The 27,860-nt window shown below is 35.2% G+C and overlaps 1 protein-coding gene and 1 pseudogene across 2 annotated transcripts in view; both read left to right on the forward strand.

Annotated features, from left to right (window-relative positions):
• The first annotated feature begins 14 nt into the window (after positions 1–14).
• On the forward strand, positions 15–3,819 carry LOC128677629 (uncharacterized; annotated as a pseudogene).
• A 3,049-nt stretch (positions 3,820–6,868) lies between these two features.
• Positions 6,869–27,860, forward strand: part of Ptp36E (Protein tyrosine phosphatase 36E) — a 130,283-nt gene continuing 109,291 nt past the window's right edge. For both annotated transcript variants that reach the window (XM_053758311.1, XM_053758312.1), the window contains exon 1: positions 6,869–7,000. The gene's annotated coding sequence lies outside the window, so the exon portion shown is untranslated. The remainder of the gene's footprint in view (positions 7,001–27,860) is intronic.

The raw sequence follows: 27,860 nt of genomic DNA on the forward strand, positions 1-27,860 counted from the left end.
ACATAAGATATAAGTTTTTACATATTATAAATTTACAAGCTTTTTAATATCCACTCAACAAATCAATGTTGTGAGTATCTGATCCAGATAATACCTGAACTTGTGCTACTGTGAAAATGCTTATCTGATTAATCTCAAGCTTTATACTTCAATTGTGGATCATGTTTAAAGAATTATTCGAGTATATGCCAATGGAAAAATGGGCAGAACTTCAAGAAGCATTCAAAAGAGATTGGCCCAGAGGAGTGTCAGCGTTTTGGGCGTTGCAAACCCAAAAAGTATGGGTCGAAAGGGGATTGCTTCACGATTTTAAAGTGTATTGTCCTGTTGGTGATGTCATGTATGGTATGATTGCTATAAATAATAAAGTAAGTCGTAGCAATACTCAAACTATCGCTGGTTGACTGGAAGAGTTCCTTTCATGGTGCTTCATAAAGATATATTAAGGACGAGCTCGGTGGCGCAGTGGTAAAGTGCCTGCCTCTGAACCGAGAGGTCCCGGGTTCGATCCCGGTCGAGTCATATGGAAAATGATCTTTTTCTGATTGGCCCGGGTCTTGGATGTTTATCTATATATGTATTTGTTATAAAATATAGTATCGTTGAGTTAGTATCCCATAACACAGTCTCGAACTTACTTTGGGGCTAGCTCAATCTGTGTGATTTGTCCTAATATATTTATTTTAATATATTTATTAATATTACCAACAAACAAATAACATTTATCAAACATTTATTTAAAAAAATGCTTTTATAGGTATTTGGATTAAGCAATCATGATATGCATTTATAAAGTAAATTGGTAGAGCTGTCAGATGCCAACGCGAATTCGCAAACATTGCGTTGTAGGTACACATACCTAATGTGTGCTATATACCGCAATGAAAGATCAGCAATGTATACCGCAAATCCGCAAAAGTTCGGCGAACTCTTTGGCGACAGTGTGGAGCCGTCGTCACATTACCACATAATCCTCATTCTATATTTAGGAAAAATCATACAGAACAGAAACAAACAGTGGTAAAAGTCATATGTCATATGCCTTTAGGCGAATTAAATCTGATACCAATGAAAACCATTTGCTTCCGGTAAAGGAAACCAAATGAGGAAGGAAGACTTGAATTTAGTTCACTAGCATTCACTAGTATGTGAAATTGCGGATACTTGCCACTAGATGGCGTTAGTAGTCGCAAAAGACAGATCATTCTTGCATGTCATGCCGGCTCCGCACTATCGGCAAACAGTTCGCCAAATTTTGCGATTGCGACGTACATTGCTGGTTTTTCATTGCGGTAAATAAATGCTGGCGAACAAACTACGCTATGGTCATGCATTCGCTTCGGGATCTATCAAAGTAAGACAAGTGTGTTAGTGTTTAGCCGGCATCAGACTATATAATTCGACCCCAGTGTTAGTGACACATTATAGGATACAAATGGTCTTTATCCCTTACGGGGTGGACAGAGCCGAGAGCTGTGAAACTTGCAGGCCACGTTTAGTTGTATGGTGGAATTAAAATTACCTACTTAAGTAGTGTTGTCTACTGGTGTCTCGCGTCAGCCGAGAAGAATCTGTAGTTCATAGCTCTTTCCCTTGATTAACTTTGCAAACTAGGTGGAAGAAGAAGCTGCAGTTAACTATAATTACATTTATTACTTATTATTTTTAGGATTCATTCAAAGAAATCATAATTCAATGTCCTAGCGATGACACCAAAAAACTTGAAGAGGCCCTTAGAACAACAAAAATAATCGACTGGAATGATAATATCACTATACCGTTTCCTCAAAACCACATCACTCAGGGCATCGGAAATGTCCTAAGTTGTATAAATATGTATTTGGAATTAGATAAGAATTTGGTGTATAAGAATTTTAACAGCAGCCACTGTTTGAAAATGTTTGGTAAATAATTAATGTACTAACTTATTTATTTATTTAAAGGTTTAAGTATTGTAAAAAAAATCTGCAAATGGCGGAAGTGACACGCCATACTATGGCAGTGTCTACCAGTCAACCATATGACCAAATCTTCCTTCAAGTTTCGATTTTTACTTTTTTACCGACTATTGGCCCGTCCCGGCTTCGCTAGGGTAAAACATAATAAATTATACAACAATATCTCAGGAATCACACTATCTGTGGGCGAAAACTGCATGAAAATCCGTGCAGTAGTTTTTTAGTTTATCACGAACAGACAGAAGACTTTATTTTATAATATGTATGGCAAGTTTTATACTATAAATTGTGAACGCCTTGTATTCTCTACTGGACAGAGAATTCAAGGCGTCGGAAATAAATTCATCTTCATTCACAAATTACACTAATCTCTTGTTTATTTAATATTTCTTTATTTCGCTTTACATATATAGGTATACACATGTAAAGCCTTGTAAGTATATGTTAGTTAATGTAAGTTAATACGTAATTAAATTTTCCGTCCAATCTCCAGGGAATACATTACATAAAACATTTCATTTGTTTTTCAGCCTTCCTGAAGTTGTCTTCGGATATCTATCAGATGATCACATTCCTTTAGTGGACTCATTTTGGCCAAACAGATACGAAACTACACCGTCACCTATTTTCGATTTCTTATCAGAGCAGAGTCAGGATACGGCATATTCAAGAAAGATCAGCTAATTTGCTGGGTTTTCTACAATGAAGTTGGAGCACTGACGCATCTTACACATTAGAGAACTATCGAAGGCAAGGTTTGCTGAATTATTCTTAAAATTCGTCTGAAATATCCAGTCACTCTCGATTAAATTCTCTATCAAATAAAAAAAATTGCTCAAAATCGGTTCAGTAGTGTGGTTGCTACGATGCCGTGGACAGACATACACAGAACTCCCTCCTTCTTTAGTCGGCTGTTAAAATGTATCTTGTTCAAACTGTTTGAAATAAACACGTGATTTTAAATGTAGTGATTTAGTTTTTAAAGCCTTTTTGAAGTTAGTTATGAAGAGTAATTTTAATTCTTCTGTTAGATTTAGTTTTTATTTCCATTCAATCGTCGTCTGGGAATTTGCTTACGAAAAAAAAATTGAGAAAAGACTGTACGAGAATCTATGCACAGTTTTGAAAAAAGTCCTTACTTTGTTCGTCAAGATCGAACATAATCTTTAAGGGTTACATAAAAATAGATTGTATGAACCACAACCCGCGTAGGCGAGCCCTGCCTCTTGGGGCTACTTTTTAATTAAAGGTCTAATGATATAACCGGCCTCTATGAAATTAATCTAAAGTATCAAGTCATGCTCGCGATTACTCTTCATTCATAATATTTTAGGCGCGTAACAAACAACTTTAATTATATTTTAATGGAGAAGGTAATAGAAAACCACTATAGTGCTCTAAAAAGTCGGTGTGTGTGTTTCTGTCTACGTATTGACTACGACCCAGCCTGGAGGAATGGCAAAACATTTCCTATATTATGCTATGGATACTTCTTCTTTGCGTGTCAATAGCAAATCAACGCTCTATTGGGAGCTACTTAAATCAATTCTTGCCAGAATCGAGCCACTTCGATGGCTTCATCGGAAGCTGCCATTAAGTCAGCCCGAGTACAGGTATTTGGACACTCGGGACAGGCGAGGAGATGAGCCATCGATATTGGGGAGAAGCCACAATCGCACATGTTCTGAGTCTTGTCAAGCATACCCCACCTGGCTAGGTTTTCCTGGCTAGATTGTCTTTGCACCGGCCCACTTGAGTGCGCAATCTGTTTAGGCACTTCCAAGTGGGCCAGGGCTGATCATGGCCAGGCGGAAGTTCCTCTCGTAGGGCAACGAAATCTATGCTATGGACGCTATTGTTTGAAGATACATTTTTATTGTATTGTTTTGTATTGTTTTGTATTGTATTGTATATTTTATAGGTAGTAAACAAGCAATAATTTAAAATAAAACAAAAACCCATCTGCTTAAGAATCCTTGCGTTTAATTTGATACAATTTTGTAAGTATTCGGAAAAAAATGCTTTTTAACCTAGCCCTTTAATTTGATACAATTTTGTAAGTATTCGGAAAAAAATGCTTTTTAACCAGTCCAATGGCGTTATTGGACTGAGTGAAAAACATTTTTTTCGAATACTTACAAAAGGCACAGCCGCTTTGTTTGTTTTTATAACGTCACCTATCGAACATTCGGGCAGCTAATATGAATGTAACAATACCTCAATTATGTAAATCCGTTCAGGGGGTTTTGGAGATATGAGGATTACCTCTATATTAATAGAATATTACATAGGTACATACATACAAGATACGCGCCAAAAACGCGCGGTAATAAATCTTCGATTTGACTGAAAACAATTAAATTAGTCAAAAATAACGTGAAGTTCGTTCTCCGATGTCTAATTATAATAAAATACTCATTTGGTTTCCCGTTTTCAGAACGGAACAAACTTTTGAACAAACTCCAACCGTCATTATAAGTTAGCAGTAAACCGCACATAACCGGAGTAATTTGGTTTGAACAGCCGAGCCACTTCATTACTCGCACGGCACGACCCTGGGGTTCGTGGGTTTGAATCCCGAGGGGCATATATTTACTTCTTTTTCTTGTCAAGTCGGAATGGCTCCAACTGACCCAAACTCAGTTCCACCACTGTCATTGCTCGTCGTAGGCGGGTGAATTTTTGAGCATTCCGATCACTGTCATTAACCTCCTTCAAATTTCAACAAAGACAAGAATATTTTAACTACCCTAATTTATGAATAACTAGCGGCCTCTCCCGGCTTCACTCGGGTAATAAATGATACATCTAAAGCTTCATCAGTATCTATTAAAAGGGTTCTTTTAATAGATATTCATCAAATTCCGTTGCGTAGTTTTATACATACATAGGGACAGACTGAGGGAAGCGACTTTGTTTTGTATATTACTAATATTATAAAGAAAAAAGATTTGTATTTTTGTTTCTAATGAATAAACTCAAAAACAAAGAACTAGACCGATTTTGATGAAATTTGGCACAGATATAGGCGAAATCTTCAGGAGTGACATAGGCTTTTTATTATGGTTTTATCCGAGCGAAGCCGGGGTGAGCGGCTAGTATAATGGTAATCTGTGTTAACAATAGTGTAAAATTTGTATCAATATTTAAAATGGTTCTTAATTTGAAGGACGAAAGGCTCGAAAAGTCACCCCGGCGACGTCGAGCCCTCCGTATTGCAGGACGTGACTCGGTTTTCTATGCATCTCCCTGCCCGGAGTCAGAGACCTCCAGGGAAGGTCACCCGGTGGAATCTTCTCAACAGGAGGAATATTCAAATTCAAAATTCTTTATTCAATTTAGGATGATATACACACATCACTTATTGACGTAAAAAAATACTTAAACTAAGTCTACTGCCGACTACTAAAGCGCAGGTGAAGAAGAAGCGGCGCAACAAACTTCACCGCAGCCTTTTCTCCAAAGACGTAGATTAATAAACGTAGGTCTTATATATTGAGATGCGACGGTGATAGCGTTATTTTCACAATGTCATTCTAGTGTCCTTTGGTTCCATAGCACACTGGATTATCTGAAAGACACTTATTTTACTCACCATTTGTGTGAAATGTAACTCCCATAGACGTCCTAAAGATTGTGACCTACTATAATGTAATGGCACATTGCCATATTGCTATTTCTTTTGACTGCGACAATAGAATCTTCTGTCCTGTACTCACACATTTATATATTTAACACCCTTCTTTATTAAGTTGAGGGTTAATTAAAAACCAATAGCACATTTATTTTACATAAAAATATTATTTTTAAATTTACTTATTGCACTCCCGTGGTGTTAAAATTTCGATTTGTGTGTTTGTTAGTTACACAATCATGCAAAATTTTTTTGTTTCACTAATACTATTTTATAGGTCATTAACGTATATGGAAAAATACGGCAAATACCACTTAAGTCATTAATAAATCCAATCGCAAAGCGGAAATTTCAATGAATATGCCATAGCCGGGCGGTCATCCATTAAATACATTTTATTCCTGTGATAAACAGGGTGACCATTCTTTACAAATATTTCCTAGGAATTTCTTAGAAACATTTTTATGTTAAGAATTGGAAAATAGAATACTTTCAAATGCTTTATTTCGTTAGAAGTCAGTGTAGAAAAATTGTTAATACATGCTGAATAATAATGCTGAAATATAGAGGTCCTTGTTCGGTCCTTGCGAGGTGCTCTGGCGCTCCATGGCTCTAGAAAAAACCGGGAAAACGCTCAGATAAGTGAGAAATTCTTTGTAAAATAGAATTACTAATTATATAAGTATGTTACTAATATATTTATTTTGCTGTATTACTTTATGTGAAAGATCACATACATTGGTACATACAACAGTAAATGGATAAGCGAGTGGTCCTGTCCTAGGGCGGAACCACTCATCACACTATGCAATCTCTGGAATTACCGGTCTGATTTGAAAACTAACTTCTTTATAATTTACTATTTTAGATCAACTAAATTAATTGTTAACGATGATATTTAAATGTTTTAAAATATCATTTAAACTTTAGTAATTATATAGTTTCATTATTAATTAAAAAACAATGAGCTCAAATATAACTTATTTTACGACTGTTTTAGTCAATGTAATAATTGAAAAACAGTAAAAAAATTACAAATAGTGAAAGCAATTTTCTTAAAAAAAAAATCGGTTCAAAATGCTTTCAAACGAGAATCGCTTCAATATTGAATTGATCTTTGACAAATAATAATAAAACAAATTGTCGAGCCCGATAAAACCCAAAGAGTCCAGGACAATCCCACAATTGGCTCTCATCTGGCAACCTGAGTGATAAGGCGCGGGGCGGGCGGGCGGCAGTGTGGCGCGCCGTTCGGGCGCCCACCCGCCGCCCTAGTCGCCGCCCGCCGCCCAAAACGCGTCGACGCGTCGCCCGGACGTACCGTACGCGCTAATTTTGTACGCCACAGCTAATATACTAACAAAAAAGTGCAGTGAATCAGTGCATTATATTCACATTCTATTGCTCTGTAAGTATTTCTTCCTTTATGATGGAAATTACGGTTATTTTGTAAAATGCGAACGTTCAACCTTGACTCGTCAGTATTTTTGTTACTATTTTTTTCAGCTATAGTCATTATGAAATCGCTTTTATAAATAGATTATATTTCATTAATATATCATGTTTGGATTAGCGCGACCCATTCTGGAAAGAAGGGAATCGTGTCAAGGTTCGATACCTTGTAATAAGCGAGTCTTCTTCACGGCAAATCACTGAATGTGTTTCGTTAGTCATGTTGGCGATGTCTCAGAAACATTCGCGAGATTTTTTACATGTTATTCAAAAGTAATTACATGAAAATAGCTAAAATTAACGCTGTTGAAACCTAAATACTCGTCTATCTCTCTATTAGACAACTGACATGTAAAATGGATGATGTTTCAGACTATGTATAAGATAGCATATGTTTATTTTATCTACTGATGGCATGATATAAAATGTAACCACTAAACATTTTCACGAAAATATTGCAAAAGCCACATGATTACTACAAGTTAACAGATCTCACGTAGATTCTACATGATATAACCTACCATAAATTGACTTGACCGTTTTGCCACCGTAATATGGGCTGAAAGTGAAAAATCAATTCCTCAAGTCATTTATTTTTTCTTATCGATTCAAAATAGCTAATCAAACTGTGTTCGACCAGTATGTGGTACAATTTTCTTTATACAATACTAGCTGCGCCCCGGAGATTCGCTCCCGTGGGAATTTCGGGATAAAAAGTACCCTATGTGTTACTCCAGGTTATTATTCTACCCGTGTACCAAATTTCATAACATTCAGTCCAGAAGATTTTGCGTGAAAGAGTAACAAACGCACATACACACATAAATCCTCGCGAACTTTCGCATTTATAATATTAATAGGACTATTATTTATTGCGTGGTAACGAAATGACCATATTGAAATAATCGGCTATATCCGGTTATCCGGTACCTTTAACGAGTAGTTTTACTACTTAGTCCGACTACAACACTGTTGTGATACTTTACTCTTGTAACGCTACGCATTACGACCTCTATAGTCGTATCGCGTGCGCGCTGGCATGATTTTTATTTCTTTCAGTCTAAATTCAAAATTTTAAATTATTGTTCCATTTGATATTTTGAAATCACATTTTGACTCATTCATTACCATAACGATATCGGCACGTACCACACGTACGCTGTAATAATAAAATATATATATAATAAAATATCTTAAATTATTTATAGACTCTTGAAGGGTAAGTGTTTTAATATGTTTCGGAAAAGTGTTCTAAATTTTACAGTGATTTAGTTGTAGTACTATAGTTTATATTTTTTTATTTACAGGTCTGTATTTTATTTATTAATTATATTATTATATAACTGTCTGCCTTTGCCTATTCCTACTCCAACCCTACCTGAGGTTACCCTACGACCTAACACTCTAACATCTATACTCTTTTCTCTCTGTTAGACAACTTATTTACTTATTTAGTTGATACACAAACAGATTACAATCAAAACAGTTTTTAAGTATAGGCATAAAAAGAAGTTATGCTCTAGATTGTATTCCAGTGTACCTATACAGAATCAACATATTTATGGGCAAAATTACATCTTACCTACAAAAAAGATTAATAGAAAAAAAAAAACAAAAAAAAATTGCAATAGCCAAAGCAACAGCTATAATGTAATTATGATTAATGAACATAATGTAATTGTACGTACATATAATGTAATCATTTCGGACTGTATTCAACGCAATGTTTAGGAGTCAATTTGCTTAAAGAATAAAGAATAAGAAAGTTTAGGTTGAAACAAAATGTCGTGAACCTTATTAATATCGATTAAATGATTAATGTTATACCTGTTTATGCACACTTAATCTTATTTAATATCTGTCTGTCTGTGTACTCATCAACGGCTGAACCGATTTGGATGCGGGTTTTTTATTTGATAGCTAATTTTTATTAATATTATTAGAAAATAAACAATGTTTGATCAATGACGAGAACAACAATGACACAACACACTAATCTTTGCGTGTTCCTGCATTCGGAGCTGTGACGCCCCAAAGCCCAGCGTAAAATTGTAATTAAATTTGGAAGATTTGTCTATTTTACAACCTGTCGCCCGCCTGACGTCAACCTGTGCTTTATGTCCTTTAAAAGCGTATAAGAATTACGACGATTGAAAAATTGTAAAAGCGTACATATCAGTCAGATTTATTTGCCCAATCCTATTGTATAAAATAAAACAATTTTCTGAGTGCATACAACCACTAACACACACTGTAATTCTGCCAATGGCAGTGCAGTTGGAGTTCTCAATTCAAGTTATTTAGATGCGGGAAACGTGGACCGTATTCATGGCAATACCGGTGGTGGTCTAGTAGTTATGACTGTGATCGTATTGTCCTAGGTTTGTCCAAGTGTTGGATTCTACTCGTACCTTGAGTTTTGTATCAATCTGACTTATGTGTAGAAATTTTAATAGGCGACCACATTTATGTGCTATTCTCACAAGCTGGCCATTCCATATGTACTCGTAGCTGGAAAAAATACCAAATATCTGCAGGTATGTGACTTGAATACAATCTAAGTCAATTTGATAGCTTAACACTATGTTTAAGATGAAAATAGTGTTACCACCTCTTATGAATGGATATCTATTACCTATCACTTGATTATTAACTAACATTGGGCTAAAGTAAATCTTGGTTTCCGTCACTAGATGATGACATTTCTTGCGATTTTGTCGTCGACTCTAAACGTGGTTAACTGAGATTCTCATTTATCCAGCCGTACCAAGATTGGACCTGGTACAGGCTGGAGCAGCAGACAATTTATTAGGTCATTTGCTATTGCGCAGGTAAACTATAGACAATGACGTGTCAGGTTCCAATTCACGTGTGAATGACATCTACTCGGTTGATCCACATCCCGGTCTAGTGAGTCAAAATATCTATCTCTTCACAGCATGATCCACTCAAATTGACAAATTATTTCCTTACCAACTTTTAACTTGGAATAGAGGATCAAGTCTAAACCTAATAAGCCAACACTACAAGCCGAGGGGTACTCAGTCAGTATCTTGAGGCGATCTTATCATCAGTGATCAGACACCAAATGGCAAAGGGTCGAAAAAGAACGAGATAAACAGGAAAGCATAAATCAGAGTTACAAAGAAGAGATTATACAGAAATAGAGAGCTTGAAATTGTAATACCTATTATGAAAAGTGAGGAAAGACGGGCTAAAAGAGTATTTACTTGGGTCCGGACTGATGGCGAAAGATCGCAAAGCAAACTGACGAGATGGTCGGACGATCTGTCTGTCTTCGATAAGGGATGGCAACAACTGGCGAGGAATACAAGGGTAGCTTTTGCCCAGCAGTGGGATTTGCAGATATACCATCAACTTTTACGGTACGATTCAAATGCAGCGCAGTTCAATTTAATGAACTAAACTGACTCGCATTCATACAAAAAATTAAATCGTTGGTACGAATGTGCGATGATCAATTTAGGTCGCAAAGTGGATCGCGTTAAGAGATGGTAAACCCCAACTAAATAAAACAAAAATAAATGCAGTAAATTATCCGTACTGTCACTATTTTGTTCTCAAGTTATAGATGACTGTACCGGAAATTGCAAGGTCCGCGCGCGCCGCTTCCGACCGCGAGCGAGCGCACGAAACCGCCACGATATTTTACTTTCACGACGAAATGACACATCATTTCGGTAGAGCGGTGTACGAGACACATCATGTGTGGGTTCACTGACGAGATATCGATATCTGCTACAGAAATTGGAAACTTTTATCTACCTTATAGAAAAAGTAAATATGGAATAATTACCGTTGCTTGCAGTTCCGCTCACGGCAGCCTATGTTTGAATATTTATATTATAACAAAGATTTTTTTTTTATTTCACCGTAGATATCTATTTATGTGAAAAACTATGTGCGGGTTGAAAGTTTCGACTGTATTACTGGCAGATAACGAAACTATATTGTAAACCGAGAGACGTCTATTATTAGCTTTGACACTTTTTTATTTATTTATACTTTATTTAACCGATGATGATGGTCTAGTGGTTCAGACCGTCCGTATGAGATTGTAAGATCTCTATAAAAGCCACATGAGCTGAAAAATATCGCGAGAAAACCTGCACACTGGTTGACAGTTTAAGATGCAACTAGATGTCGGTAGGTAGTCGTAAGTCATATTAGATGCTTTTAGATGACTTGTATAAAACCTGACACCAGTGTTAGTAATAACTCCACTTTAAAAGAAATATAATAACTTTCTATTCTTTCTGTCCGAGTGTGCACAATTTGAAAAGAGAACAATAGATGGGCTTTATGTCTTAAGGCTTTCTTTGTCAGTCAAACCTTAAAACCTTTCAGAGAAGGTCCTTATGTTGGTCTGTTAGTCTTGTCTGTTAGTATATATAATATACTATAAACAAACTAACAGACAAAACTATATACCGGTGACAGCCTCGCTCCGGAAATTACGTGTTCCATCAAACGAAGTTTCCCGCTCTCTCTTCAGCGGTAGAAATACGGACAGTTTTATTTTAACATTAGCTTTTGCCCGCGGCCGTCTCCACTGTGAATTTTCTACTTCTTTCCAGGATAAAGTGTCCTATATACCTCTCTATATGTTTGCTATTTTCAGCGGATCTTTTTAATTATTTGCATGGAATACATACATACATCAAATTATGACTATCATGATAGTTCATCATGTAGTTTAAGATTGAGGCTCTTGTCGATGGAGTTCCTTCCATTGTTCTCTCTCCAAAGACAACTCCTTCAATTCTTGATACGACATGATACCCACTTTTTCTTTAATTTGTCTGTTGGAATGTAACTATCTCTTTATGTTATGACTAAGACATCATAAATTATTAGAACGAATTTAGAGCATACATTGAAATTGAAACAGGTTAGTGCAGGAAGTACACTCGACAGCATATGTCATGCAGGCTCCAAATATATAAATTTGTGCTCCACAATATCGTCGAACTTAGACAGACGCCGCCGCGAATGCACGAACATTGCGTACTTTGTTTGTGTTCTTTTATTTACCACAATGAAAAATCAGCAATGTATGCCGAATGCGTAAAAGTACGGCGAACTTTTCCGCTATACTGAGGAGCCGGCATCAGACACATGGGTCAGATCAAGACCACTCGCGGACTCTTGGCTGCAACCCTTTACAGCTGTGAAAGGAACCAGTAAAAAAATCAAAGGGCTTTTGCCATTTACATCTCACCATCGAGTCGATTCGAAGTGAGACGCAGCGAATCAATCACATTGCGCCATTGTGACGCAACGACAACCACACTGCAATGTGATTGGTTTGCTGCGGCTCACTTTGAATCTATTCGATGGTGAGAAGTGAAATGCAAACCCGCACTTAGCCCTTTAGAGTCCACGAAACATTACAAATACATTTTATTATTACAGTTTCACCAATCTATTAAATTGTTTAAAATGTATGTATAGTGGCTTACACGATAACTAATCCAGCTGAAACCTTATGTGGCGGTGTCTAAGGGCGTTGTGAGTGAAGTTGTAAAGTCTGCGTGTCGATGTTGACTGTACGCAGAAAGGTATCGTGTTTTGGTCACTTCCATTTAGGATTGAAGCCGCACTGGAATGGATGAATGGTTGATTGGAAATGTTGGTGTAAATGCGATTTCTATTGGCAGTTTCAGCTGATATTTGTTCTGGTAATGTATACACATTACTGTAATCACTGTTATTTTACTTATAGACGACTTTGCTTTACAGTTTAAATTGAAATAAACATGTACGATCAAAAGTTGCTGTGAATAGAGAATTAAAATATGATTTTGTAGTACTTTGTGAAATTTTTATATGTACTAACGGCCGTGCAGTAACTTTTGAGTTTATCGCAAACCGACAGACAGACGTGTCAAACATTGGTTTATATTATATAAGGTTATTTATTGATAATAATAACTAGCAAACCTCTGTGACCTAATGGTCATCATGCCGGACTGATACACTGGAAGTCCCGGATTCGATCCCCAGTCAAGATTGAAAATGATCTAGATACTAACCTATTACCAGCTAACCTCCTAACACAAGGCAAACCTGACTTTCCTGATTGACTGACCTGATTTGTCTGTCCCCGACTATATAATATGTGTAAATAGGGTAAATAGGGTAGTTGTCTATATATACCCGTACGGTGTATTTTTTTGTTCTCATTGCGGTATTTATATTGTAATGAGAACAAAACGCTTTTTGACTCAAAAATTTGTGACGTCACTTGTACCCACTGTCATTCAAGCCCCATATAATTTATACCTGGTAATATTTGTTTTGGTAATTTATACTGGTAATATATATTTTGATTTAGACACATTTAAAATGGCAACTATTTTGACTCTAGCTAGCTTTGAGATTTAAATGTACAGGCAGCCATCTTGAAGATTTTCACGGAAAGCTGCCCACGCGGGCGCCGTCCTTGAGGACCCTTCAAACATCTGAATACGACCTTGTGTCGTTTAGTAAACAAATACACATACATTACTAACATATACATATACTAATATATATGTATATAGTATACGAGTAGGTATCTGACCTAAATTACACTTCGCGCATTTCTGGAATTATTTATTCCTGGAATTATAAAAATCTATTCGAATTCACCAAAATTAATTAGAAGTTTGCATTATATATTTTTTTTCTTACAAGGTAGACTTGTTTGGGGAACGTATGGGAGTGTTTTTAAAAAGTTATAAAAATTAATGAGAATTAAACTTATTTATTTAAATTAATTACAAAAATTAGATTGTAATAATACACGGGACGTCTGTCGGAGGTTTACGACCAGAACAGTCTGTGTAATGCAGCAATGCATTCGGGCTCTATGCAAGTCCCTAAAAGTGCTGACATGAACTTATTTAGTTATACATACTTAGTATTTAGGGATTTACATAAGCAACCCTAGTAGAGGGTGATTGCACGACTAGGTTTATTGTTTAAACAATCTTACAATATCTTTTTTATTATTCAACAGAGATAAATTAAATAGGAATAAGTATAATACTTTTTTGAGAAATTAATATAATCTCTCGTGGTTAATAAAATTCACTTTAGATTGTGTAGGTTTGACCTAATAAGGATATGATTTATATTCAACAAAAAACTGTAAAGTATTGTGAAGATTGTCTATATGTTAGGGCTTACAAAGATTCGCACGTTTTAAATAATATTTCTTCTTCGGTTTACGAAAATGTTAAAACTAGAACTCTTGACCACGCTACGGGGTCCACACCCCTATAAAAATCCGAATTGCCGAATTGTCAACTTGATATAATAAAGTCTGTTTTCATTCGCTGTTTTACTGTCGAAAATCTTCGTTTATTTAATTCTGTCGACATTGCCCAAAGATCCAATTTAGGTGTTCTAAGTGTCGCTTGTGGTGAACAAAATGGCGCGAAATTCTCGTGCGATTAAGAACAGCGTAATAATGTGAGAACCAAGACTTTAATTAAAACGAACACGTCTAGCATTATACGAAATTTCTAGAATTAAAATATAAGAAATAAGAGTGTAAGACAAGCAGGAGAGAACGGTAGCGGTACGAAATAGGTACATAGCGGAAATCGTATCTGAATATGGGAAATTGAACTAAACAAACTATACGAATTAAAATCACATAAATTTAACCAATCTTATAGAATACGCGACAAAATAATGACTGAGATTTTACTGCGATTCCTTTTGAGAAATCAAATTCACGCGAGTGAAGTCGCGGGCAAAAGATAAGAGGGGAAAAAAAAAGAGTGCAATGTTTAGTTTACTAGTACAGTCAACAACACATCGACCTATCCAAAGCCATTGCGGCTTCGCCACTATTAAAGTGGCATAAAGAACAATAACTTGACATGCGGCGCCGAGTGTACGCATAATGTAATTACGATGTTATTTTTGCTTATCGTCCATGCACTTTATTGTGAAAACGTTATCATTTCTTGTTGGCGGGACTGATAAAACGTGTATCGATTTTAACATAAAGCGTTTATATACCTACATCATGGCATGTTGGAAATTGATATGATGAAGAAGGCTGCGCCCTCTCGTAATTTACTTTTATCCATGGCCGTGGCAATTTAATATCATTTTACCACGAGTACTTGCATTTGAATCCCCTTGAGGATCAGACAAGGTGATCCAGAACTCACTAACTCCTACACTAGCGTCCCGGCCCAGCTTCTCTCGGGTAAACCGACATAAATTATGCGCGAAACTTTTCTTAGATATTACATTATCTATTTAATTAAAGTCCGCATTAAAATCCGAGATCTAAGCATACATAGGAACATTTGTGTTATACTATGTAATGATAAGTAATACGAATTTACAATGGATGTTTATTTCTAGTGTAAAGGAAAAATTATTGTAATAATATTAATTATATAATTATTTATTGGTGGTTTCCCCGTAACAAAGGAAGTAAGGAATTTTATTTTGTGTTTTTTTGTGAAATAAATTAATATTACTTAATATGACATATGCCAAAAGTACATCCTATACAGATATGTACAAAAAACAGAGATATGTATTTGCCCACTTCAAGATTTAGGCACATAACTATGACTAAGTTTAATACTAGTATAATAGTTATCACACTCTAACATTTCATGTAGTCTTACATTTTACAAAAATTGTGAACGCTTTTTTCATCTATGTATCATGATTAATGTGTCCACTTCGCCCATTGAGTTATGACGCATTGTCCCAGACTATACCAATATGAAATATCATCCACTACACCAATTCGGTAGTCACAGACGGGAATAAAACCCGTAAATCAGCGGTTAATGGATTGCTCGTGACTCGGGAAGTGACATATGGGTGCACTACCAATATTTTTATAACTGCGTATATATATTTCTTTAACGTCTGGTTACGTCTGCCATTTAATTGGAGGCTATCCCGTTCATTCAATTGAATGACTAAATGACAACTACCCAAGTTGTTGAATGAAACTTTCAACCAATTGGCTGAACGTCAATGAGCCGTTTTGTTATGATACACACGTTACGTGTTAGGGTTAGGGTGACATTATATACAACTTGGGCATACGTATCCCTATTAGCGCAACAATTCTATATCAGTTTAGCACCAGTCAATATTTTTAAGTATGTTTTCGACTAGCTTTTGCCCGCAGATTCGCCCGTGTGATTTTCCACTGGAGAAGTTATTTTTCCGGAATGAAAGGTACCCTATGTCCTTCTCCGTACTTTAAACTATATTTATGGAAAACTTCAAGATGATTGGTTGAGTAGATAGATTGTGAAGAGGTAACAAACATACTTTCGCATTTATAATATTAGTTAGGATTTTTATCCACATTATAAAATAGAATATAAGAGAAAATAGATATATTCCTCTATCCATTATAATCGTTAAATGCACTGTCACTGTTCCACATAGTTTATCCCTTAAGACTAACTTCTGGATTTGAGAGGAAACATCGGAAATTAACACCAGGGATTCCAACTAAAACTTTATCACACAGGGTTACTTGTAAACCACCAACAAAATAGCAGTTTTAGAACGCTAGACTCCATTAAACGCCTCGTACGATATCCAAGAAGATATGGAGTGTTCTTATTCTAAGGTAAAACCACACGCCAATAATCCAGTTACAAAATAATCTATTGGAAGACAATCCAAGCACGAAAACCATCGAAGTTATCGTAACTTGTTGTAATCCCATGTCGTAATTGAAATCGGGCATTAGAACAATTGGCTAATTGGGGGCAAAGTTGTGTGTGTGTGGGTCCGGTCGGATTTACAAGGGATAGGACGATCGAGGCTTGCGGTCCTTTTCAGGGGTCTACACAATTATTTGAATTATTTTTAAATTCATATAAATTGCACAAATCAATGAAGAAATTTTATTGAAGTTGTTCTCTCATGAGGTGGCCAAACGTATTTCCTTGTGTCTATTGACCGCAGTAACGATCACATTTGATCATATCCAGTGCTCCCTTATTTATGGTGTCCAATATACTAAATCTATATATCTATCGTAGAGGGAAGCAAAATTTATGGCAAAGGATACATAGTAATGGAAGCTGGACCACCTACAAGAATAACGTTCTGAAACACTTAATAATTATGTATAAATCAAGATTCAAATTATTCTGAATTAGAATGCTCATAAGCATTCTGATTCAGAATAATTTGAAGGAACTTAAACATAGTTTAACCTTTAACCACAGGTTTAACTCCACCAAAGACAATCTTGTAATAGTTGCAAGGAGACCTAACAAAGTTAACATAACTCGTGATAGTCCCATGTAATTGAAATAGGGTATTAGCACAATCGCCTAATTGGAGGCAAAGTTATGTGTGTGGGGCCGCACGGACTTACAACGGATAAAATTGGTGTTCTTTTTGAAGTTTTGCCAAACTAATGTGTCGATTCGGTCGAATACCGATTGGACCATTCAACATTCGACACAAAGTCAAAAAGTGCCAATTGGACCTCATTTATTTTCAATTATATATACATTTCATTTCAATGGGCCTATACCCATTGAATCTTCCCTAAAATGTTGTTGAAAATTGTTGAACTTTTTTTTAGATTATCCAGATAACTAAGGTCTTCAAAATTAGGCCCTGTGTAGGCAAGATTTTTTTTAGGTCCAGTAGGAACCTGGTTCACATAGGTACTACAGAGTAAAGGTAGAAATAACTCTTTAGAAGATTACTCTCTCTCTCTCTTTAGGGTTTCAATGGATTGCCGATCATATTTCCTTCTTTAGTCTTGTAACAAGAGTGGGCGCTTTGTCTGATAAGGGAATTAAGAATTAATTATAAAGTCTATCCAATTTCGGAAGTCAATGGAATAATTAGAAAGGGACGTTGACAGGGCAATTTTCTATCAAAAGGTGCTCATAAACTTTGTGAATGTCAAATTTTTTATCAATATCCGAGAAAGAATTGGAAAGGAAGGAAATTGTTTTATTTATTATCAGTAATTTGCACTAAGCAACAGTAGCAAATTATGTTGTGTTACTTTAAACTATCAACAATTTGGCATTCTCTACTAATGAACCTATCATTAATAGAAGTAAGAAATAAGAATGCCAAATTGTTGATAGTTCAAAGTATTTGTATTTCAAGACTCAAAATATAATTATGACTTCAATAAACTCTCGAAACAAATGGGTCTAAATAAGAAAAAATTAAAACATTATCCTTACATATTATAAAATTAAGTCCTTTGCCGCGTCTGTCTGTTTGTTTGCGATAAACTCAAAAACATCGGTCCGGATTTTCATGCGGGTTTCACCAAAGTATAGTGTGATTCCCGAGGAAGGTTTAGGTACATAATTTATTATGTTTTTACCCGAGCGAAGCCGGGACGGGCTGCTAAAGTAGAAAATAAAACTATTTTCGTGTATATAAATATTGTCTAAAAGTTCATCATAAATCGCGCGTAAAATATGATCAAATTAGATATTATTATTATTCAGACATCAATGAAAGAATAATTAGGTCACGCCCTCCAACGGCTTTTTATTAATGTGTTTACGTCTGTGTGTCACTTCCAATTGAGAGTGAGTTAAGAATAATATTTTCTGGTTCAGAATAAAGGAGTGTTAAGTCAAAACAGACTCAATGATTTTTAATTAAAATATTTATTTAGTATTTATTTAGAATAAGTCTTTTTTGAGTGAATGTATGCTAACGCAGATGTCAGATTTTATTCAAGTCGCCTAAAGGTATTTAATATAGGTTTTATCCAGTGGTACTAATCCCATACAGATTAGAAAACTAAATATTCAACCTTTGTGAACGATTTTATAAAAAAGAGCTTACGAATGAACGGATTAAAACGTGACCTCACGTCTTTATCCCTATCGGGGTAAACAGAGCAAAAAATTGCGATATTCGAAGTCCATGTTATACAAAATTATACGGTTTTATATACAATTTTTTGCTCCACTACATCGATGCAGTTGTTCGTATATTGATAAGAGGTGAACGAACCAAACGCCCCAAATTAAAATAATAACCGCAATAGGTTTCTAATCGCAACAGATGTACAAATAACGCGAATTTTTGGCATATTCCTTTTAAGAAATCGGTGAAAACTGCTCTAAGCTATATATTTATACTGCTCTAAGCTGCCAAATTGTCGATACCGCACGTCGCGTCGAAATCTAAATTTGCTGCTCCGTTCGACACGACGCGTGTCCCATACATTTCATCTAAAACGTGTTATTTTTGTTTTACATTCACATAAAACTCGAGTGCTCGTTTATTTTTAAACATGTCTCGAAAAGGGCGTTATTATTTTACTTAATTGGGCATTTCTAAAGGTCTACCTACGTCCAGATAAATTATATAAGAGTCAAACAATATTGATTGTTGTGTTGTGATGGATAGCAATCTGCGAGTTTATAATACTTAACGCGGTGAACAAACTTTCAAATAAATAAATAAATAAATATATTAGAACAAATCACACAAATCGCGAGCTGAGCTAGCCCCAAAGTAAGTTCGACACTTGTGCCATGGGATACCAACTCAACGATACTATACCTTATAACAAATACATATATAGATAAACATCCAAGACCCGGGCCAATCAGAAAAAGATCACTCTCCATCATGACCCGACCGGGGACCGAACTCGGGACCTCCCGGCTCAGAGGCAAGCACCCCATCACTGCGCCACCGAGGCCGTCAAACATCATTAATTAGAAATGGTAATTTCTCCAACAGTAGCGACGCGTATTCGTACTACATAAGTCTGACCGATTGAGGACCCAACTGTACACAATTGGATCAGGTTTATCTGTCCGCGACTGTACAATTCATAAAATTTTCTAAGAATTTTAATAACAAAATATTCCTTGTGTTATAATCACAAATCTTTTCCATTTTCCATCCAACTATTGAATATTTAATATGCGATTCTGTCTATTTATCGGCTTCACTTTAATAACGAACCCTTGCGTCTTCTTGAGTGGGGGTTATAAGTTTTGTATTGCGAGAGACGAAGCCATTGTAGGATTTCCTTCACAAAGTCTGGACAGCTGTGCTAGGAAATTACACTGAATTCTCCTTGAATACACATTGTTATAACAATGTCAGGACATTTTATTCAATGGCAGCCTATATATTTTTAAATTTTAGTATTTACATTACAGAATTACTCGAAATTAAAATTATGTATTCTTCCTCACATCTATACATATAATAAAACAGTAAAAATATATTTTAAAAAAATGTTATCGACGCGATTGAAAAAAAGGTGTTTTTTCTGACACCCTATTAAATATGTCGATACTTAGTTGTAGTCGATTTCTCGAATGTAAAATTATTTCACTGGCGTGTGATAAGGTGAACTAACACAGGGTTGTTAGATAACTTTCTTACGTAGAACTTCGCGTTTCTCAGCATATACTGGTAAACTTCTAATAACACGAGTTTATCGTAAAATCAGCAAGACGACGTATAGGTACCAAAACTTTCGATGTTTTAAAGCAAATATCTTGCATTTCTTATTTTTGGTGAAATATTTTGTATATTAACTACTAGCGGCCAATCCCGGCTTCGCTCGGGTAAAACCATAATAAATTATACATCTAAACTTTACTTAGAAATCACAGTGTCTATTAAAAAACCCGCGTCGACCCGGAAACGACTTTACAACGAAAATTTAAAAAACACTGCATTTGTTTTCATTGCGCCGACTCCTATAATCAGTAAATATTCAAGTTTGTGACGAGTTCGCTTTCATTTTAAATTTTACTCGTGAAAGTTAGTTGAAAAAGCGAATTTTCGGAATGGATACTGACATAGTTTGGAATGATTCAGGTGGCTACAAACTCACTATGAATGCGCATTGCCACTTCAAAGTTTGCTTATAACGAAACGCAAGGACTGTAACTGAAATTTAAGGCGCTATTAGCCGCACACTAGCGCCACCATCAGTTTATTTCATTTCTTAACAAAAGAAAAAAAAACAGATTATGCTACACTAGATTAAGAATTTTAGTAGAAAGTATTACAGTTTTCTACAATACAATGTGGCCACAGTCTTTGATCTAGTCATTGTGTAATGGAATACTACTTTCTCATAAAATTCTTCACCTAGTGTGTCATATAATTTTTCGACATATTTTTTTATTATTTTTTGCTAATAAATAAAATAAATTGATAAAAAGGTGCTATACGTAGCGTTTTAATGAAATTAGCTTCTTTATGCCCGACACCCACGACCACTATTTGGAAGACCTAGATTTTGTAATTGTGGCCACAGACATCTGTCCGTACTTCTGGGTGTGTTGTTCCCATTTTTTGTGTGTTCATTTATAGTATAGATAATATGTCCGTTTGTCGGAAACTTAGATATAATATCTGTTGCTATCTTTATTTTGTACTGAAAGTCAAATAGTGTTGACTAACAACGTTAGGACTGCCACCTCGGCCGAAATTGCGAAACTTCCAGTCCCTGAATATTTGAAGTCAATTATTCTGAGAAAACAGCGGCGACTTGTGAAAGAGGCTATGTCACAGCGGGAATTCCGAGCAGTACTTCCTTGGTTTTAATAGTGGAGTTGGCATGAATTTCGTTAAGTCCTGAGAATAAAATTGAATGGTCTGATTCATCACTAACACTATAGTCGCTTCAGATGTCTGTCTGTCCTTATCCATAGATCTGTTGTAAATAAAAGGCATGCTAGACCAAAATTATTTTATTCTCTTAACATAACAATATGAAACTGACAGGCAAATATCACATTGATACGAGTTTTTTTAAATAATAAATAATATAAGTTTTCAGAGTAGACCTTTGGATTAGAGATTTAGGAACAGAGGATGCAGTAAATTGATCAAGCGCTTCGTGTTGTGAAGGGCCTGAATAAGAAAATGAAGGAAGTCATCAAAGCAAAAGTTTGTTTATATTGAGTTTGTTATCTGAAGTGCAAACCTTCGAAGTTTGTTATTTCGTTATCGTCCAATTATGTTCGAAATGGTTAATCCTGCGGTATCATAAACCAAATGAAAATGTCGCGAAATAGTTATATAGTCCGTTAATAACCGAAAATTGTATATTGTTTGGGTTTATTTGATGTGATTTTTTTAATCATCTTTGAATGGAAAATACAAAGTATGCCATTTTGCCTAAAGGACGGCAGCGCGCAGGTCTAAGTTAACGTTAAAGTTGCCTGGTGCAGCTCACCCTATTTAATGCTTAATTATTTTTAATTCCTAGGTTATGCGTTCTTCTGTTTTTGAGATTTCTGTCGATAATAACCGAGAATCGAGTTTCATATCTTTCTTATTTAGTGTGTTATGGCTAAAATGGTGTCAAATTTTGTTCATTGATGTGTGTGAGTGATTTTGTCAACTAAAAGGAACTGACATTTACAAATATCGTCATTTGATGGCAGTTGTCGCATATCAGCACACTTAACAATTATCACGACGACCTCGGCGGAGTGGTAAAGTACTTGCCTCTGAACAGAGCGGTCCCGGGTTCGATCCCGGGTCGGGTCATTATGGAAATTGATCTTTTTCTGATTGGCCCGGGTTTTGGATGTTTATTTATATATGTATTTGTTACAAAATATAGTATTGATGAGTTTGTATCCCATAACACAAGTCTCGAACTTACTTTGGGGCTAGCTCAATCTGTGTGATTTGTTCTAATATATTTATATTTAAGTATTTATGTTCTAATATATTTATTTATCAGTATGCAGGATTCCGCACGATGCGATGTTTTGCTTCACAAGGTCTATGAAAACAATAGGTACATGAGTCAGTATTGGTATAAAAAACTCATATGGCACGAGTAGGATTCGAACCTGGGACCTTCCGACATCTTAATCACGACTCATGAGTGTTACGTAGAACAGCTACGTAGATTTATCACACTTAATTTGGCTCGTCCTTGCGTCTCGGCGCGTGATGGCACCCTAATATCGAGGTTATCTCTTTATTACTAAGGCTTTACGTACATGGGTCAATATTCTTTCTTGTCACTTGCCAGGAATGAGTTATAATGTTTCTTGTAAGCATCATATCATGAGAGAATAGCTGGATATGAAAATTTGGTCTGTAACGATTCATGTTGACGATACATACATGAGCGTATATGTGTCCCTGTTGGGGATGGCCTTCCTCATAGATGTTTTAGGAGTGACCCATCCCACTGACCCAAAGCGAATCTTTGGGTTTAAACGACTTCAAATACAACCAGGGCCAAGTACTTTCCAAAGCACGGGGGAACTCGAGATAAAAGTTTTGGTCACCCATTTCGTGGCTGACCGTTGTGAAAGTTTCTTCACCGCCACTATCGCAGGGCGAGCGCGCATGCCGCTGATATTTAGCTCCTCTTATCATATTTTATATATATATATATATATTTATATTACGTTGACAGATAAGCCTGTTTATCCTGTGTTCAAAACTTCAACATATCATTAATTTAAATTTACCAACTTTGTTGATGCGTGAATTTAGACAAAATTATTAATCCTTATGATTCTGTGTTAATTATGGTGTTAATCATAAGTTACAATATTTATTTTAAATTAAATCATATACTTTGATACATAATATGATTTCAAAGAGTCCATCAATTATAACTGCTATTGTGACGGATATCGAAATATCTGTTTTCTGCATACCATTATCAAAGTCTGGTTTACACAACAAATCAAGAGTATTTTCTCATTCTTTCGTTAGGGCGAAAGGTGTGTGATCGTGTATTCTTTTTGTATGCAAGCGTACACTATGTACACAACAATAGATGCAATGATAGTCAGTTCTCAGTTTTATGAAAAACACCAAACCGACACAGTTTTAAGTCACATTTTTTTAAGGATAAACTATTGTTTTAAACCGCAGTATATGTAATTTGACTAATAATATAATATACGTCGCAGCCATCTGGTTTAATTAGCCATTTAATTAGAAGGCTAGTCCGTTTATTACACGCCGGCATTCACTTGAACCCCTAAGCCGATCATTAATTGAAATAGCATCAATCAACGTTCAACTAGTTAACATATCGTAAGCTAGCCCTTTGACGGCTGACGTAAAATCACTGGACGTAATTTGTTGGGTTGGGACATTAGGTTTTATCTTACTGTATAATAGATAAGGATGGTCCAGGACAGATATGGTTAGGGTAAACGGAATGGGAGGAAGCTTATTAATTTCCTATTTCCCCTCCCGACTCATCCACACACTGGACTTTCCCACTAGTGGGTGAAAAGGTAATTCAAGAAATACAGTTACCCACCATTTACCAACTATATCCTACATGAACCAACTACCTACTGCTGAAATTACTGTATTGAAAAGAAAATACTTTGATTAAGACTGTATTAAATGTATTAATGAAACTAAAAATGTTTTATCATGAACATGGAAAAAATTGTTGAAAGAAGATTGATGACAGTTAACAAGTACATAAAAAAGAAATTATAAGACTTGAATAAAAAGAGGTTATTACTAAAATTGTGTTTCTAACACTTGCATTTTTTTAAAAGCATTTAATGAGATCAAATTCATTGAATCACTCGTTTCCAATATTAGCACTATGTTTTATTTACTTGCACGCTTTGTTTGACAAACTAAACAGGAAATATTATATCAGTAGTTATTTGCTATTATAGGGCACGATAGAGGGCTGGCATACAGATAAAATCCATTAACAAAACAGACGAAAAGAAGCCATTTGAACACATGTGCAGTCAGCCCTATATAGTCACATAGTTAATAATCCCGCAAGCCAATACAAGCACCAATAACACGCTTATTACACTCCAGTCTGACAGACTAGCGATAAACGGTCTGCCAATTACCCTCTCCAACAACTTCTAACATGGGTCAGCCAGAGCAAAATTCATTAAAAAAGAAATGGAAAAGCTGTAGTGCGGGCTTGAAATTTACTTTTCACTTCTCATGCTCTTCGAGGTTGAACTTATGATTTAAGCACTAATATAAAGCACAATTTCCGTCAATGAATTTTCTTTTTTTTATAGAGCAGTAATCAATATATAGAGCAATAATCTCAATTAAAATAAAATATAATAAATAATCTCATTTAAAAATGAAACGCTCTATAGAGCAAAAAAGTAAAATTTTCGTCTAATCAGCTTATATCCGAGACCAGTATTGGTCAAAATAAATAGACGCATTGTACAGTCAACAAAACATCAACATACCCAAATTCATTGGAAACTAGCCACTATTACCGCATCATAGAGGGTAACTAGATGTGCTGTTAAGTATGTACGACAAGGAATTGTATCTTGTAACTGTGAAGGTCTACTAATTTCTGAATAAACGCTTCGACTTTGACAATTTAAAAATAATAAGTTTTTGTCTATAATTATTTTTATTATTTCAATTTCAGGTAAGTGCACTATCTACTTTTCTTTTCTGCATGGTAAGTCGTACCTCGGGTTGGACCAGGGAATATTTTTCTTTTAGTGATCTATGGGTTGTAAATCTATGGGTATGAAATGTAAGTAAATGTGTGTACGCGACTACTTACCATTAGATGATGTTAGGTAGTTCCAAAAGTAATATTCATAATATTTATTCAACTTAGGTTGACATAAAATTAACTTAAAACTAAGTCTACCGCCGACTTCTAAAGGGTAGGTGAAGAAGAAGCGGCACAACAACTCCATCGCAGCCTTTTGCCCGTCAATTAACAAATGTGGATCTTATATTAGACATATATTTAATTCATACCAGATGCTTTTCGGCAGGTTATAAATAAAATGTTAGCAATAATGACTATATGATAGCAAATAACGAATAACGACGAATAACTGTTACCAATAACACAATCGTAAAGAAAGAAAGAATTCCTTTTTTTGAAAACGATTTTCACGGCAATCGCACGAACTCCAAGAGGTAAGATTTTGTTCCCTTGTTTCACTTGAAATTATTTATTTATATCCTTCACATCAATGCGTAGGTAATTTTAGCCGGGGCGGTACTCAGCCACTCTATGAATAAGACATGATGCGAAGCACAGATTCAAAATTGTCTAGATATCACATTTACAAAAAATATTGTAGCTTTAAGAATTATTATAATGAAAATAAAAAGTAAAAATAAATTTATTGATAATGTTTCTTACAACTATATAAGTTAAACAGACTCCACAATTAGCTAGGAATCGAAGAGGGATGAAGCTGTGGGCAAAAGCTAGGTATGCGAATTAATTCTTTGACTTTGGGGTTGACACTTTCTTCTTAAGGCATATTACCATAGCACAGCTCACAAGTCTTGACAAAACTTTGATAATTTAGGACTAAATATTGAGATTTTTATTATTTTTTTGACTTATTAAATTTCGCCGAAATCCTTTTAACGAAAATCAGTTAAATTTCACTTAAATTTAACAATAAATATTTTTTTATTTTATTTACCTTATTTATCATAGAGAATATAATATATTAGAATGAGCTTTTTTCACAAATACGACGAAAGATACTAAAATTTTTGCAGAAATAATTTGACGGTTCATTAATAGACAGTGCGGTGTCTATGATTATATAGATCTATGATGCAAGGAATTCTCTTCATGGTAATAGGGTGCTAAAGTCATGGGGATAAGGGCGTGTTTATACTAATTCAAGGGTAATGTGTGTCCTGGAATCACCTCTCTTATAAATTACTAATGCTCTAAGAATACCTTAGCAGATATTTGAAAAGACAGAGAAGAAACAGGGATTAAAATCCGTTGCGTAGTTTTATAGATTTAAACATACATATAGGGACAGACAGACAGTGGTAAGCAATTTTGTTTTATACTATGATAAAACGAAAATAAATAAAAAAATCATTAAAAGTCGTTAGGTAACGATTTCTTTTAGAATACCTTCTTTGTAAATCGATTGTGTTAATTTACAAGTGAATAATGTAACAAAACTAAGTTAAAAAATACGTATAAAATATATCAGCCTAGATATCAGCCAATTATACCTAATCTCAGTCAAATATTTCTAGAGTCAAACCACAGATAAAAGAATTATTCCATCCGAATTAACTCTTTGTCATTATCCCTTTGTTACTGTTTCTGACGAGCTGCAGAATGGATCAATTACCACGTTTCAGTCATTTACAATCGATATGATTTAGAATCGTCAAAGATATAAAAAAAGTATTTTTTTTCGAATGTTAGATAATTTCAAAATTGGAATCATTTCTGACGAAAAATATGAACGTTGAATTTGGCATCGTAGTTGCATTTTGTAGCTTAGCTAGGACTGGGTACAGACCACAGACGGGTTTTCTACCTGCGTGTAAAGTTCATAGAGCGATTTTTGCCTAGGGAACTAATAATAATAATATAATTTTAATTTAAAAAAATAGTATGGTGGTGACACGGCCTATAGAACAGAGAGAATCTGTGTATACATACAGATTATGGAGTCTGTAGCGGGTGCCCTGGCCACCACTATCGTACCTATGTCGACTTTGACAAGTTGGCATACTATGCGTTTTTCTGCGCAGGTTAGTCAAAGTTGATTGCTGAATCCCACTCTAAGAACAGAAAATTGAACACTGTTGAATGGACACAGCTGCAAATTAACCACTCAATGGCACAAAAATTTTAAAGGGATTTAAAATTTTATCGCCAGACGTTTAAAATGGAAACCCGGCGAAGAGCGTCCAGTAAAAGTAATAGCTTTTTCCACAAATTCTGTCTTGTTACCAACATCAAATTGTACTAACTGTCTTTTTTATGAATCTTTTATCATCAAAATAGAGGTTTTATACAAATTGGCGATCAATGTGAC

This window comes from Plodia interpunctella, chromosome 18, assembly GCF_027563975.2.
Source record: "Plodia interpunctella isolate USDA-ARS_2022_Savannah chromosome 18, ilPloInte3.2, whole genome shotgun sequence".
Lineage (NCBI taxonomy): Eukaryota > Metazoa > Arthropoda > Insecta > Lepidoptera > Pyralidae > Plodia > Plodia interpunctella.